Source organism: Zingiber officinale, chromosome 7B, assembly GCF_018446385.1.
Source record: "Zingiber officinale cultivar Zhangliang chromosome 7B, Zo_v1.1, whole genome shotgun sequence".
Taxonomy (NCBI): domain Eukaryota; kingdom Viridiplantae; phylum Streptophyta; class Magnoliopsida; order Zingiberales; family Zingiberaceae; genus Zingiber; species Zingiber officinale.
The window spans coordinates 33,627,277-33,641,143 of record NC_055999.1 but is presented as its reverse complement, the minus strand read 5'-3'; the positions used below and the strand labels follow the sequence as shown (position 1 = coordinate 33,641,143).

The 13,867-nt window shown below is 37.7% G+C and overlaps 1 non-coding gene across 1 annotated transcript; it reads right to left on the bottom strand.

The window, feature by feature from the left end:
• Positions 1-6,105: 6,105 nt before the first annotated feature.
• LOC122007558 lies at positions 6,106-6,211 on the bottom strand. Its single transcript, XR_006119031.1, has one exon. It is a non-coding gene; the product is annotated as a small nucleolar RNA R71 (small nucleolar RNA).
• Between the last annotated feature and the right edge of the window lie 7,656 nt (positions 6,212-13,867).

Below are 13,867 nucleotides of genomic sequence, written 5' to 3'. Positions count from 1 at the left end.
CAAGATTTAGATTGATTAGAGGATGACACGGGCTATGCCTCATATTGATCAATCTAGATGTCAAGGATAGAAGGACACTTGTCATATATTGTGAAGAGTCACAATTAGTAGTCACAAGGTGATGTTGGATCTCAACATTCTTATAACTTGGGTAGTAATGATGTCTTGCTAGAAACCGCTCATTACTTATGCTTCTAAATGGGTTTAGGAGCATTGCCAACGTTATAAGAACCTATAGGGTCACACACAAAGGGCAATTAGATGGAGATTAGGTTCATTTGATGTACCTAAAGGATTAGGTTCATGTGATGAACCAAATTGGATTAAGAGTAATCCAAATTGAGCTAATTGAGTTTGACTCAATTTGGTTCATGTGTTAAGTGAGTCTAATTTGGACTTAGACTTATTTAATTAATTTAATTCAATGAATAGAGATTCATTAAATTAAAATTGACTTGAACCAATGGTTAGATTAGATCAACCATGGGAGAGAAGTGGTCAAGTTTGACTTGACCATTTGCCACCTCATTTGTGAGTTGCCATTAAGTGGGCCAATTATGATGTGTCACATCATCAAGGCTAGCAAATGTGTGTGCCACCTCATGAGGGAGATCAAGAGTTGTGACTCTTGATATCCCATGGAGGTTTAAAAGCCTTCTTGAAAAGTGGCCGACCACTTATGTCATTGTGTGTGAGTTTCATTTCTGGTGTAACTCCCATCTTCTTCCTCCTCTCATCTTCTTCTCCCTCTCTTCCTCCTTGCCATGACCATCAAAGGTGCTAGCACACCTTTTGTGTGGTTTTCTCCATCTTTTGCTTGTGTGGATACACATGGAGGAGTATCTACTTTGATACTCTCGAGATCCGGCGAACCTTGGACGAGCGGGATAAAGCGAAGGGCTTCGCATCCAGGGTAAAGCTCTTCTCCAATTTGGAAACTCATACTAGATCTAGGTTAGAAAACTCATACTCGAAGTTTTACGAAATTTTAATCTTTGCACAGATCCGTGGCATGCGAATTTCGGGGTTTTCGTAACGCAAAAAGCGATTTTTGTGGCCCGAAAAACCCAACATTGAGACCGAGTTAGGTTACTGGGGAAATGAATGCTATGTTTCTCTTGATACTGAGTATTCCTTTGAGACCTTGTGTAGACGATTCATAGCATTTTTGAGTGGAATGAACCTTACGTGTGGCAGGTATGCGCCTATCGCCGGAAGTATGAGAAACACAGTTAAATGAAAAATTGACTAGGCTTAGAGATTGACACTTGGAAAAGTTAAGCCACTAATTACACTGAGCACGGAGAACTTCTCCTTAGGCTACACGCAAATAATATTTGTATCATGCTCATTAATGAAACTATATGATAGGTTCATACTGATTCATTAGGGTTTATTAAATACCATCTATGCACATAAATCTAGATTACAGGTTTTTCTTGAGGACAAGCAAAGGTTCAAGTCTGGGGGTGTGATGTACGTAGATCTTATGATCATTTATACATGTTTTGATGCACATTCACTTGCTTTGTATGCATATATTCTTTGCATGATCGCCTCTTTTATCATGTATTCATCATATATACTCTTTTATTCAGTGATCTTCTTTTTGTTTTATTTTGTGTTGACAGAAATAACTTTCGGAGCAAAAATAACAATTGTTGACGCACCGGAACGGGGCAGAGAACACGACCGTGCAACCTCTCATGACCGTGTTGCCAAACAGAGGACAAACATGACACGACTGTGCAATTCTTGCATGGCCATGCGGCCAAACTGAGGAGGATCCCTGCATGGCCGTACAAATTTGTACGGTCGTGCCCCCATGATCGCAACCAAGCAACGCACGGTCGTGCAATCCCGCACGGCCGTGTCCCAGGAGCCGAACCCGAGATCCACACGGTCGTGCCAATTGGCTCGGTAGTGCAGCACAGCCATAGGCAAAAGAAGGCACGACCATGCCACATCTGTACGGCCGTGCTATTCAACCCGAAGGGAGGAAAGTATTGGTCGTGCGGAACTCGCACGGCCGTGGCACGGGCCGTTCGACACCCGTGCCGTAGCTTATATAAGGGTCAAGAACCCTATTCAGGAGGGATCTTTGGGTTTGGGATTTCGTCCCTCTCATCGGGAAAGGGTTCTCCCCTTCGGGGGAAACCTTAGAGCTTCATTCACCACCGTCCCTTGATGTTCCGTCCATCTCCAGAGCAAGGAGGCATCCCCAAGATATCGGAAACCTCGGCAAGCATCTCTTCTTCCCGTTCTTCTCACATCAAGGGTTGTAAGTATGCTTTACTTCATGTTTTGGGGTTGTTTTTCCCTCACAATGGAGTAGGTCTCCTTTTTTATGCATGTAGGGAGTAGTTTTGGATAGGGTTTGATATAAGACTTATGTTTGTACCTTTACTCGTTGGATGATTTCTCTTGCTTCGTTTCTATTTGATATGCATGAGACTTGTTGCCTTGTCATGTTAATTGATTATGTAGGAATTGCTAATTTCATAAAGAGATGATCTTAGATCGTATGCCCGAGGGGCCATGTGTTAGAGTGTATAATGAAAGCCTAAGCTTTTGTAAACATTTATTTTGAATAAAGAATCACATTTGGTCAAATCATCTACATTTGTTGTAGTTGTTCAATTAATTTATATTGTAGATAACATAGTATGTGGTGCCACATACAGAAGATGATGTTATCAATACCTTATAAATTATAAACAGTAGCTCATGACCAAAATGGAAAGGAACAAACCATTGGAAGGTCATAGTGTAATTAGGAATTAGTTTATCTTGACTATATAATTACACTAGTACACTTAGAGTGTATTGAGTAAGACCATTTGAGGTCGTTTCTTTTATACTGACTTTATAAAGGAACAAATACCTCAGTTATTATGGAAGTGTGTGCTCTTAATCCTAATATAATAACAAGCACATATATTTGATATTTATTTCTTTAATTTATCAATGGGTGAGATTTAGTTCGATGAATCAATAAGCTCGATAAGTTGGGAAATGATATTACTTATAGTGTGTGTTGTTGATTATAGAAGAAAACTGTGTCCTAGTAATCTAGGTTGATAATTTCCCAAAGATGAGCTCATAAAGATTGTCATGTTAAACCCTGTAGGTGGACTTAGTCCGACATGACGATAAGGTTGAGTGGTACTATTCTTGGATTAAGATATTAATTAAATGAGTTGTCAGTAACTCAATTAATTAGTGGACATTCGACATCTTAAACACAGGGAGACTAACACACTCATAATAAGAAGGAGCCCAAAAAATGTAATTTGGGATTGGTGCGGTAGTTCAATAATAGTTCTCTAGTAGAATGAATTATTATTGATAAAATTAAGTTGTGTGTTCGGGGCGAACACGGGATGCTTAATTTTATCGGGAGACCAAAACCAATTCCTCCTCTCGGTCCCTATCATAGCCTCTTATTTATAGAGTACTATACCCACCTATACCCACCTTCGTACCCATGATATAGGGGTCGGCCAAGCTAGCTTGTGGTTCAAGCTAGGGCCGGCCAAGCCTTGGTTCATGGGTGGCCGGCCCTAGCTTGAACCCAAGCTTAGGTGGCCGGCCCCCATTAAATTAAAAAGAATTTTAATTTTTATTTTTATTATGTGGAAGATATAATTTATTACAGAGAATTAAAATTAAAATATCTATCTTTAAAATATCTACAAAAGATTAAAAGAAAGAGATTAGATCTCTTTCCTTATTTGTAGATTGGAAAGATATTTTATTTTTTCTCTTTGAAAATTATTCACATGTTGAAAATTAAAATTATAGAAATTTTTTTTTATCAACCATGAAGTGATTTTAAAGGGAAATTTTATTTTTTTAAAATTTCCAAAGACAAATAAGGAAGTTTTAATTGTTGATTAAAAATTATCCTATTTGCTTTACATGAGGTGGCCGGCCATATACAATTAATTAGGAAATTTTATTTAATTTTTCTTAATTAATTATTGTCAAGGAAAATTAAGGAAATTTTATTATAAATAAATTTCCTTATTTGCCAAAGCCAAGGAATATAAAAGAAGGGGTTGGGGTGCCTTCATGAGGGACAACTTCTATTATTTTCTCCCTCTTTTCCTTGGTGTTGTGGCCGTCCATCTTCCCTCCCTCTCTTCCTCTTTGTGGTGGCCGAAATCTATCTCTTGCTTGGAGCTCTTGTGGTGGCCGGATACTACTTGGAGAAGAAGAAGAAGAAGGAGATAAAGCTTGCATCCCTTGGAGCTTAGTTGGTGGTTTTCTTCATCCTTGGTGAAGCTTTTGTTTTGGCCGAACCTAGCAAGGAGGAGAAGAAGGTGTGTTGGTGATTTCTCATCTTGGAAGATCGTTGCCCACACAACGTCCGAGGTTAGAAGAGGAATACGGTAGAAGATCAAGAGGTCTTTCTAAAAGGTATAACTAGTAATTTTTCCTTTCCGCATCATACTAGTTATTTTTGGAAATAAATACCAAATACAAGAGGCTTACGATTCTAGTATTTCGAATATATTTTTCGATGTTGTGTTCTTTTGTTTTTTCTTTTTCTTGTGATTTGATTGTTCTTTTCGGTTAACCTAAAGTTATTTTAGGAAATTAAATATTAGCATTCCTTAAAAGGTTTTGTCTAGTCGGTGGTGGTTGTTCCCATATCCAAGAAGGTCATGTGCCTCGCCACGTCAGTACTGGGAACCAATTATGGAAATTAATATTTAATGGAATTAATAACTTAGGTGATTTGGATCAAACGTGTAAAGTTCCGCAGGAGATCCAAATCAAAACCTAAAAGAACAAATAGATTAAGTTTTGGATCAAACGTGTTAAGTTCCGCAGGCGATCCAAAATTTAATTTAAAAGAACACATGGTATCTAGGAAAAGGTTCAGACCTTTGTACAAAATTTTTGTACAGTGGAACCTCTAGGTTTTTCGAGTAGCAACCAACACCCTGGTGACAGGGGTAACCTGTTCACGGACGTCTAGGATATTCCCTTGAAAGGAGAGGCAACTTCTCCACAAGGAAGTAAGAGAACAAACCAAACCCCTATCTCTATCCCTAATGATACCGATTAGATTTGTATTCTTGTGATCTACCGAGGCGCCCTAGTGATAGGGGTTAACCGTAACAGGATTTCACAGGGGTCTTCTCTGATTAGTACTTAAGGATAGTAGCTTTAACTTCTGGCGAAGGTATGTTGATTGACAATGAGTAAAAGATAGAACATGATGCATCAGGTTCCACTACAACGAAATCGAAATCCTAGAATCCATTTCCCAAAGCTCAAATCCCTCCAAGATTGATTCTCTCATCCTTCTCTTTCTCTCTTCAATCACTCTTGTTTGTTTGAAAGCGTTAAAGCCAACTTTCGACCGTCTAGATAACTTACTTTGTGGCATCTCAAGTGCTTAATCAACAGTCCCTGTGGTTCGACAATCTTATATATTACTGACAACGAATCCGTGGACTTACGGAAGCGTAACAAGTTTTTAGCACAGTAGCCGGGGACTGTTCGCATTAACATTAGTAGATTAGCAATTTAGTTAATCTAGACATGTGAATAATTTTTTCCATTTTCATAATTCAAAAAAAAATCTGCATTTTCTATCTTGTTTTTAAATTCTGTATTTTATTTTTTTTCTTTTTTTTCATATAGCATTTTATTTGTTTCCTTTAATTCTTCATTTTTGTTTTTTCTCATATTTTTTTTAGATATCCATGAGCACTAACATGTCAAGCAGGCCCTTAAGAGATTTTTCAGCACCCATTTCTACTAGATTTTTATATCCCATTGTGCAGCCTCACATTGAAGCAGAGAGTTTTTAGCTAGACCTAGAGTTAATTTTCATGATACAAGGTCATAAATTTGGAGGAGAAGCACCAGAAACTCCTTATCTGCACCTTGAGACATTTCTAGAGCTTTGTGATATGGTGAACTGTGAGGGTGTCTCAGCGGATGCAGTTCGATTGATGGCATTTCCTTTCAGTATCAAGGATAAAGTAAGGACTTGGTTATATTCTCTCCGTCCTCAAAGTACTACAAGTTGGTTACAATTGTAGAAGCAATTTCTGAATTATTTTTTCCCTCCATGTAGAATGATTTACATGAGGAATTGCATCATAAATTTTGCTCAGGCATATAGAAAATCATTATTTGAAGCATGGGACAAATTCAAGAGTCTACAAAGATAGTGCCCTCATCATGGTTTGGAAAAATGGCTGACCCTGCACATATTCTATAGGGGAATTTCTTTCTCAGATAAGTGTTTGTTAGATTCATCAGCAGGGGGTTCTTTTATGAACAAGAGTGTAGATGAAGCATATACATTAATTGATCAAGTAACATTGAATCTCCATGAATGGTCGAACAAAAGTTGGATGGAATCTCCCTAAAAAATTCAAGAAGTGCAAGCTATAAATGCAAGAGAGACTGTCAAACAAAATGTAATTCAACCACCTAAAAATGTTAAAATTCACAAGTCACAGAATGAGGAGTTCAAACATTTGTGGAAAAAGATTAATAGCATAGTTTCGAAATGGTTCAAAGAAGACCTTCCTCCTACACAGACATGATTTAGTGTGAATGATAATGATACTAAGTTTGGAAGTGGCAGGAATCATGAAGAACTTCTAAAAAGGACTTGTACATAATTGAGGAGATGAACAGTAGAAGACCACAAGAACTTAGCTTCATTACTCCAGGAAGTTCCCAAAGGTCACAAGTACCTTTCCCTTAACGATTGATCGCACCTACACTAGATAAGCAAGTTGGACCTCCTCCGCAAGCTCAAAGGGAATATGGGAACAAGGAAGTGCCTTCTCCAAGACTTTCACTAAAGGTTCCTTTTCCACAAAGGCTAGTGAGGTCAATGCAAACAAAGACTTTGGCAAATTCTATGACACTAATATGGCTGAGTGTAGATTTCTGGATGTATATGAAGATGAGGACTCTTCAGATGAGGATTGTGATGATAATGCAGTGGATAATAGGTTTTCAGATTTACCTTCTGGGTTTACAAGTTGTTTTGATGAAATTGAATTTTCAAATGATGAATGTGCTGTGGTAGATCAACTCAAAACTGCAAATGAAGTTAGTGATCCTCCTATAGATGATTCTCCCACTAAGGATATCGATATTGGTTTACTTTTTAATGATTGTGTTGATGATGATGTTATGAAAGGAAGTGTAAAGTCGATTCTCCCACCGAGGATGTTATGATTCTCCCACTAGAAAGAGAATTTGTTTCTAGAAAAACTAGTGAGAGTAAAGTCGATCTTGAAGAAATTCAAGATGCACAAACTAGTACTGACAACTTGATGGAAACTGAACAGGAACCATAAGATGTTGTGGATCATGATATTGTTACACCACAAGAAGTTGTGGAGCAACAACCTGTTCAAGTAGCACAAGCTCTAACAGATCTCATAGGACCCGTCGTCAACCTGAGAGATATTCTTTTCTCTTGTCAGATAATGGTGATGTAGTGCTAGTTGGTCTAAACAAACCTACATCTTATCAAGAAGCTTTACAGGGCCCAGATTATGAGAAATAGCTAGAAACCATGAGATCCGTAATGGAATCCATGTACACTAACCAAGTATGGACTTTGGTTGATCCTCTTGAAGGGATCAAACCCATTGGGTGTAAGTGGGTCTTCAAGGTGAAGACTAACATGGATGGTCATATACATACCTATAAAGGTAGAATGGTAGCTAAATGATTTAAGCAAATTCATGGTATAGACTATGATGAGACCTTTTCACCAGTTGCGATGCTAAAGTCCATTCGGATCATGCTTGCTATTGTTGCTTACTGTGATTATGAGATTTAGCAGATGGTTGTCAAAACCACATTTCTGAAAGGAAATCTACTCAAGGATGTGTACATGACACAATCTGAGGGGTTTGTAGATCCAGAGCATGCTAGAAAGGTATGTAAATTGCAAAGATCCATTTATGGATTGAAGCTGTAATGCCCGCCCCTCCTGCTAGTAGGGCGGGGTTACTTACTTAGCTATTACTATTTGCGGAAACATACATGCATATTAAAATTTCTTTCGAAAGTAAAACAGTAGAAATATCATGAAGTCATGCGGGACAATAACATAATAACTTAGTTCATGTCAACATAACAAAATAACATAAGCAGGTCTTTTATTTGTCTTAGCCGAGCCACCACCACACACATCTCCTTGCCTCTCCTGCAGCTCCCCTAGTTCATCCATTCTTTGCCTTTATCTGTGGTACAAGGAAAGTAAGCTATAAGCACACAGGCTTAATAAGATCCTTTCCTACTCACAAAAACCATATATCAAAGCATAAACACATAAGCATATAACCATGGAAATATGATCATCTAACATCATATTGTGAAAACATAGCATCATAACATATCATCTCATAAAGAACATCATGCTATATCATATCATAAATCATAAGAGCATCATGTCATATAAATCATAAGGGCATAGCATGTCATATCATAAATCATAACATATCATCTCATAAAGAACATCATGCTATATCATATCATAAATCATAAGAGCATCATGTCATATAAATCATATGGGCATAGCATGTCATATCATAAATCATAACATATCATCTCATAAAGAACATCATGATATACCATATCATAAATCATCATGTCATATATATCATAAGGCATAGCATGTCATATCATAAATCATAACATATCATCTCATAAAGAACATCATGCTATATCATATCATAAATCATCATGTCATATAAATCATAAGGCATAGCATGTCATATCATAAATCATATCATGCAAGATGTCTTTTAAAACATTTGTCATGTCATATGCAAGATGTCTTAAAACATATCATATAGTACTTGAAAATAATATCATCATGAGGGCCCGGCTTATACCACCTACATACATAAATGCGCGCAATCCCTAGGACAGGGTAGTTAGCACCGAACCTACTAGGGATCTAGGTCCATACTACGACCGTCGACCTAGGGGCGTACTAAGGAGCCCATCCCTTTACTAGACCCGTTCATAGTCCGTCGGCCTAGGGGCGCTTATGGAGCCCACCCTTGGTACAAGCCATACAAAGTAAAATAGCATATCATGGTTCTTGTCATAACATAGCATATCATATCTTATCATATCATGAAGAGTGCTCTTAGTCCCCAAGGGGAAGCAACTCTTAGGCCTTCACTTATCATATCTTAAAGAGTGCTCTTAATCCCAACAAAAAGAGAAGCAACTCTTAGGCCTTTTCTTATCATATCATAAAGCATGCATATTTGGGTACATAGCACATCGTAAGAGACATTATTATACAGGGATCATAAGCATACATAACAGAGCATATTATTTGTCATATCATAAAGCATGCATACTTGAGCATATAGCACATCATAAGAGACATTATCATGCATGGTTCATAGGTATATATAAATGAACACATCACCTATCATAGAAAAGGTATAATCATGCATGGAATCATTAGATAGCATCTCTTAATTCATAACGTAGCATGTGAGGCACATCTAGGCTCCTAAACCCATTATGGCCGAAAGTTCAAGAGTATGAACTTAAACTCTAAACAACATACAAGCATAAGAATCTCATGTTAACTTCATATCATATCATAAGGAAAGTCATAAGCATGTTAATCCAATTTTAAAGCTTTCCTAGGTCTTGATCCTTATCATAGCCGAAAGTTCATTAAGAAGGAAAATAAGCTCCAAACAACATACAAGCATGAATATCAAGCTAACTTCATATCATATCATAAGGGGATCCATGAGCATGCTAGATTAAATTTTAAGCTTCCTTGAACCCTAGAAATGTTCATGGCCGAAACTTTATAAAGAAGAAAATCAATCTCTAAACAACATGCAAGCATGAATATCTAGCTAAATTCATATCATATCATAAGAAGATTCATGAGCATGCTAGGTTAAATTTTTAGCTTCCTTGAACCCTAAAATGGATCATGGCCGAAAGTCTCATGAAGAGGAAAATCAAGCTCTAACAACATACAAGCATAAATATCTAGATAAATTCATATAATATCATAAGGAGATTCATGAGCATGCTAGATTAAATTTTAAGCTTCCTTGAACCCTAGAAATGTTCATGGCCGAAACTTTATAAACAAGAAAATCAAGCTCTAAACAACATGCAAGCATAAATATCTAGCTAAATTCATATCATATCATAAGAAGATTCATGAGCATGCTAGGTTAAATTTTTAGCTTCCTTGAACCCTAAAATGGATCATGGCCGAAAGTCTCATGAAGAGGAAAATCAAGCTCTAACAACATACAAGCTTAAATATCTAGCTAAATTCATATCATATCTTAAGGAGATTCATGAGCGTGCTAGATTAAATTTTAAGCTTCCTTGAACCCTAGAAATGATCATGGCCGAAAGTTTCATGAAGAGGAAAATAAACTCTAACAACATACAAGCATAAATATCTAGCTAAATTCATATCATATCATAAGAAGATTCATGAGTATGCTAGATTTAATTTTAAGCTTCTTTGAACCCTAAATTTGTTCATGGCCGAAGGTTTCATGAAGAGGAAAATAAACTCTAACAACATACAAGCATTAATATCTAGCTAAACTCATATCATATCATGAGGAGATTCATGAGCATGCTAGATTAAATTTTAAGCTTCCTTGAACCCTAGAAATGATCATGGCCGAAAGTTTCATGAAGAGAAAAATAAATTCTAAACAACATACAAGCATGAATATCAAGCTAACTTCATATCATATCATAAGGGAATCCATGAGCATGCTAGATTTAATTTTAAGCTTCTTTGAACCCTAGAAATGTTCATGGCCGAAACTTTATAAAGAAGAAAATCAAGCTCTAAACAACATGCAAGCATAAATATCAAGCTAACTTCATATCATATCATAAGGGGGATTCATGAGCATGCTAGATTAAATTTTAAGCTTCTTTGAACCCTAAATTTGTTCATGGCCGAAACTTCAAAGAAGTGATCCTAGGTTTTTTAAGCATTCTAACATTATGGAAAAATCCGTAAACAACTTGTACCATAGGTGAGGGGATACTTACATCCTTTCGCTTGTTGTTCCTAAAGAAAGTGGTACCCTTGTGAGGAGGAAGAAGGAGCTTCTCTTCCTAGTTCTCCCTTTTGTTTTCTCTTTCTTGTAAGGAGTAAACCTTGAGACTCCTTCTTAGGAATTGGTTTTCTTAGAGAGAAAACCTTAGCTTGGATTTTAGAAATGAGGGAGAGAGAGCTCTATGTCTCGGTGGAGAAAGAAGAAGGAGGAAGAATTAACAAATTTTCTTTCCCTTTTCTTCTCTCATTCCTATTTATTCCTCATGTAAATGAAACATGTCCTCATTCATCCCCTTAACCCCTCTATCTCTTCCCTCTCTTAATTCCCACGAAATTAGAGGAAAAAGAAGGAAGGAAGGCAACTTGGCTTTTTCTTGCTTCTTTCCTTAACCAAGAGGAATAAGAGGTAAGCTACTTGGTTTTCTCTTGTTCCTTTACTTAACTATCTTCTTACTTTTAACTACAATTTCCATTATTTTCTATTCATCTATTATTCATTACTCTAGTGGTTACCATACACCAATTTAACTCTATCATTTGTGGGAGGTTCAAGGTTCAAACCTTAACCTCACTTTCTTTTTATTTCATTTTGGTTTCTATTTCCATTTCTCTTTTTCTTTTATTCTAAAAGAAAAATACTCATAGGTATAACTTATCATTTCGTAGGTGTTACAGAAGCAAGCTTCTAAAAGCTAGAATCTTCAATTCGATGATGTGATAAAAACGTTTGGTTTCATCAAGAATGAAGATGAACCTTGTGTCTACACGAAGGTTAGTGGGAGCACAGTCATCTTTCTCATATTGTATGTAAATGACATACTTCTCATTGGAAATGATATCCCTGCTCTTCAGTCGGTGAAGACTTGGCTTGGGAATTATTTTTCAATAAAGACCTTAGGTGATGAAGCCTGCATTTTAGGCATCAACATCTATAGAGATAGATCTAAGAGATTGCTTGGTCTAAGTCAGAGTATATATATTGACAAGGTGCTTAAACAGTTTTCCATGTAGGATTCCAAGAAGAAATTCCTGCCAATGTCACATGGTGCGAGCCTTTTGAAGACTCAATGCCCTCTTCTAAGGAAGCAAGGGACCACATGGATTAGATTCCATATGCATCTGTTATAGGGTCTATCATCTATGCCATTCTTTATACTCACTTAGATGTCTCGTATGCGTTAAGCATGATGAGTAGATACCATTCAGATCCATTTGAAGGTCACTAGACAACAGTCAAGAATATTCTTAAGTACTTGAGAAGAACTCAAGATTATTTGTTGATCTTTGGAGGTGATAAAGAGCTTGCTGTAAAGGGTTACAGCGGTTGTTGTAAAGGGTTATAGTGGTGAAAGCTTCCAAATTGACAAGGATGATTCTAAATCACAGTTAGGGTATGTATTTTACCTAAATGGTGGTCCTGGGTATTGGATACTACAAATATTTCATCTTATTCGAGGGATCATCGATATATGAGATGTGAGGATATGTAGAGAACCAAACAATGCTAACATTACGGATCCTTTGACCATGGCTTTGGCACCGAGGAAGCATGATGGTCACACTAGGCCAATGGATATTAGATATTGTTGGAGCAATTTCCCTTAGGTCAGGTTGACCAGGTTGACTAAGCTGGAGTGGGCTTAAGCTTGAGTCTTGATGTTTGGATTTCGATGTTTGACAATACATGGAGATTGCAGATGCAATTATCCATTTGGGGAGATTGTTGATACAATTCCCCTCTGGTCGAGGTTGACCAGTTAGATGTGAAAAAGAGTCAAGTAGGTCAAAGGGTTGACTGGATACTTGACTGAAAAGTCCTAACTAGAGGTCGGGTAGATGGAAAATCCTGGTGAGTGAAGCTAGGTGAAAGTCCTGGTGAGTGAAGACAGGCAGGTGAAAGTCCCGGTGAGTGAAGTTGAGCAGATGGGAAATCCTAGTGTGTGAAGCTAGGTGAAAGTCTTGGTGAGTGAAGCCAGGTAGGTAGAAGTCCCAATGAGTGAAGGCGGGCAGTGGAATGACCTGGTGAGTGAAGCCAGGCAAGTGGAAATCCAGGTGGGTCAAGGTTGACCGGACACCTGGTGTGGGAAGTCCAAGTAAGTCAAAGGGTTGACTGATACTTGGCACAAGAAAATCTAGATGAGTCAAGGATAACTAGGCATCTGGTGGAAGGAAGTCCAAGTGGGTCATGAAGGATCAAACACTTGGCATGACATGGTAAGTCCAAGTGGGTCAAGGTTGACCGGACATTTGGCATGAGAAGAAAAGTCCAAGTGGGTCAAAGGGATTGACTGAAGACTTGGTGAATAAGTCCTAGCATGTAAAAGTTGACCGGATGCTAGGCATAATATTCCAATAGGTCGCGGTTGACCGGATGCTGTAATTGGAGACCTTGGACTTGGTTTTAGGCTAGTCAAAGGTGGTTTAATTAATCAATGGATCAATTAAACCGAAGTCCAATTGATCAGTTGATCGATTGGATGTGTGCCCCGAAGAAAGATGGCCCAATCGATCGGTCGATCGATTGGAACTTATGTCGTGCACATAGAAACTTTCCCAATCAATCAGTCAATCGATTGGGAACCTCCAATCAATCAACTGATCGATTGGGGGTAGGCTGAATTTCTTGCGCGATCGTGAGAAAGCCTGAATCGATTGGTCGATCGATACAAGCTATTTCCATAGAGCACAGAGGCACTCTAAATCGATTGACCGATCAATTCAAAGCCTCCCAAATCGATTGGGATCCGACCGTTGTGCAGGTTATAGCCGTTGGTGAGAAATTTCTTC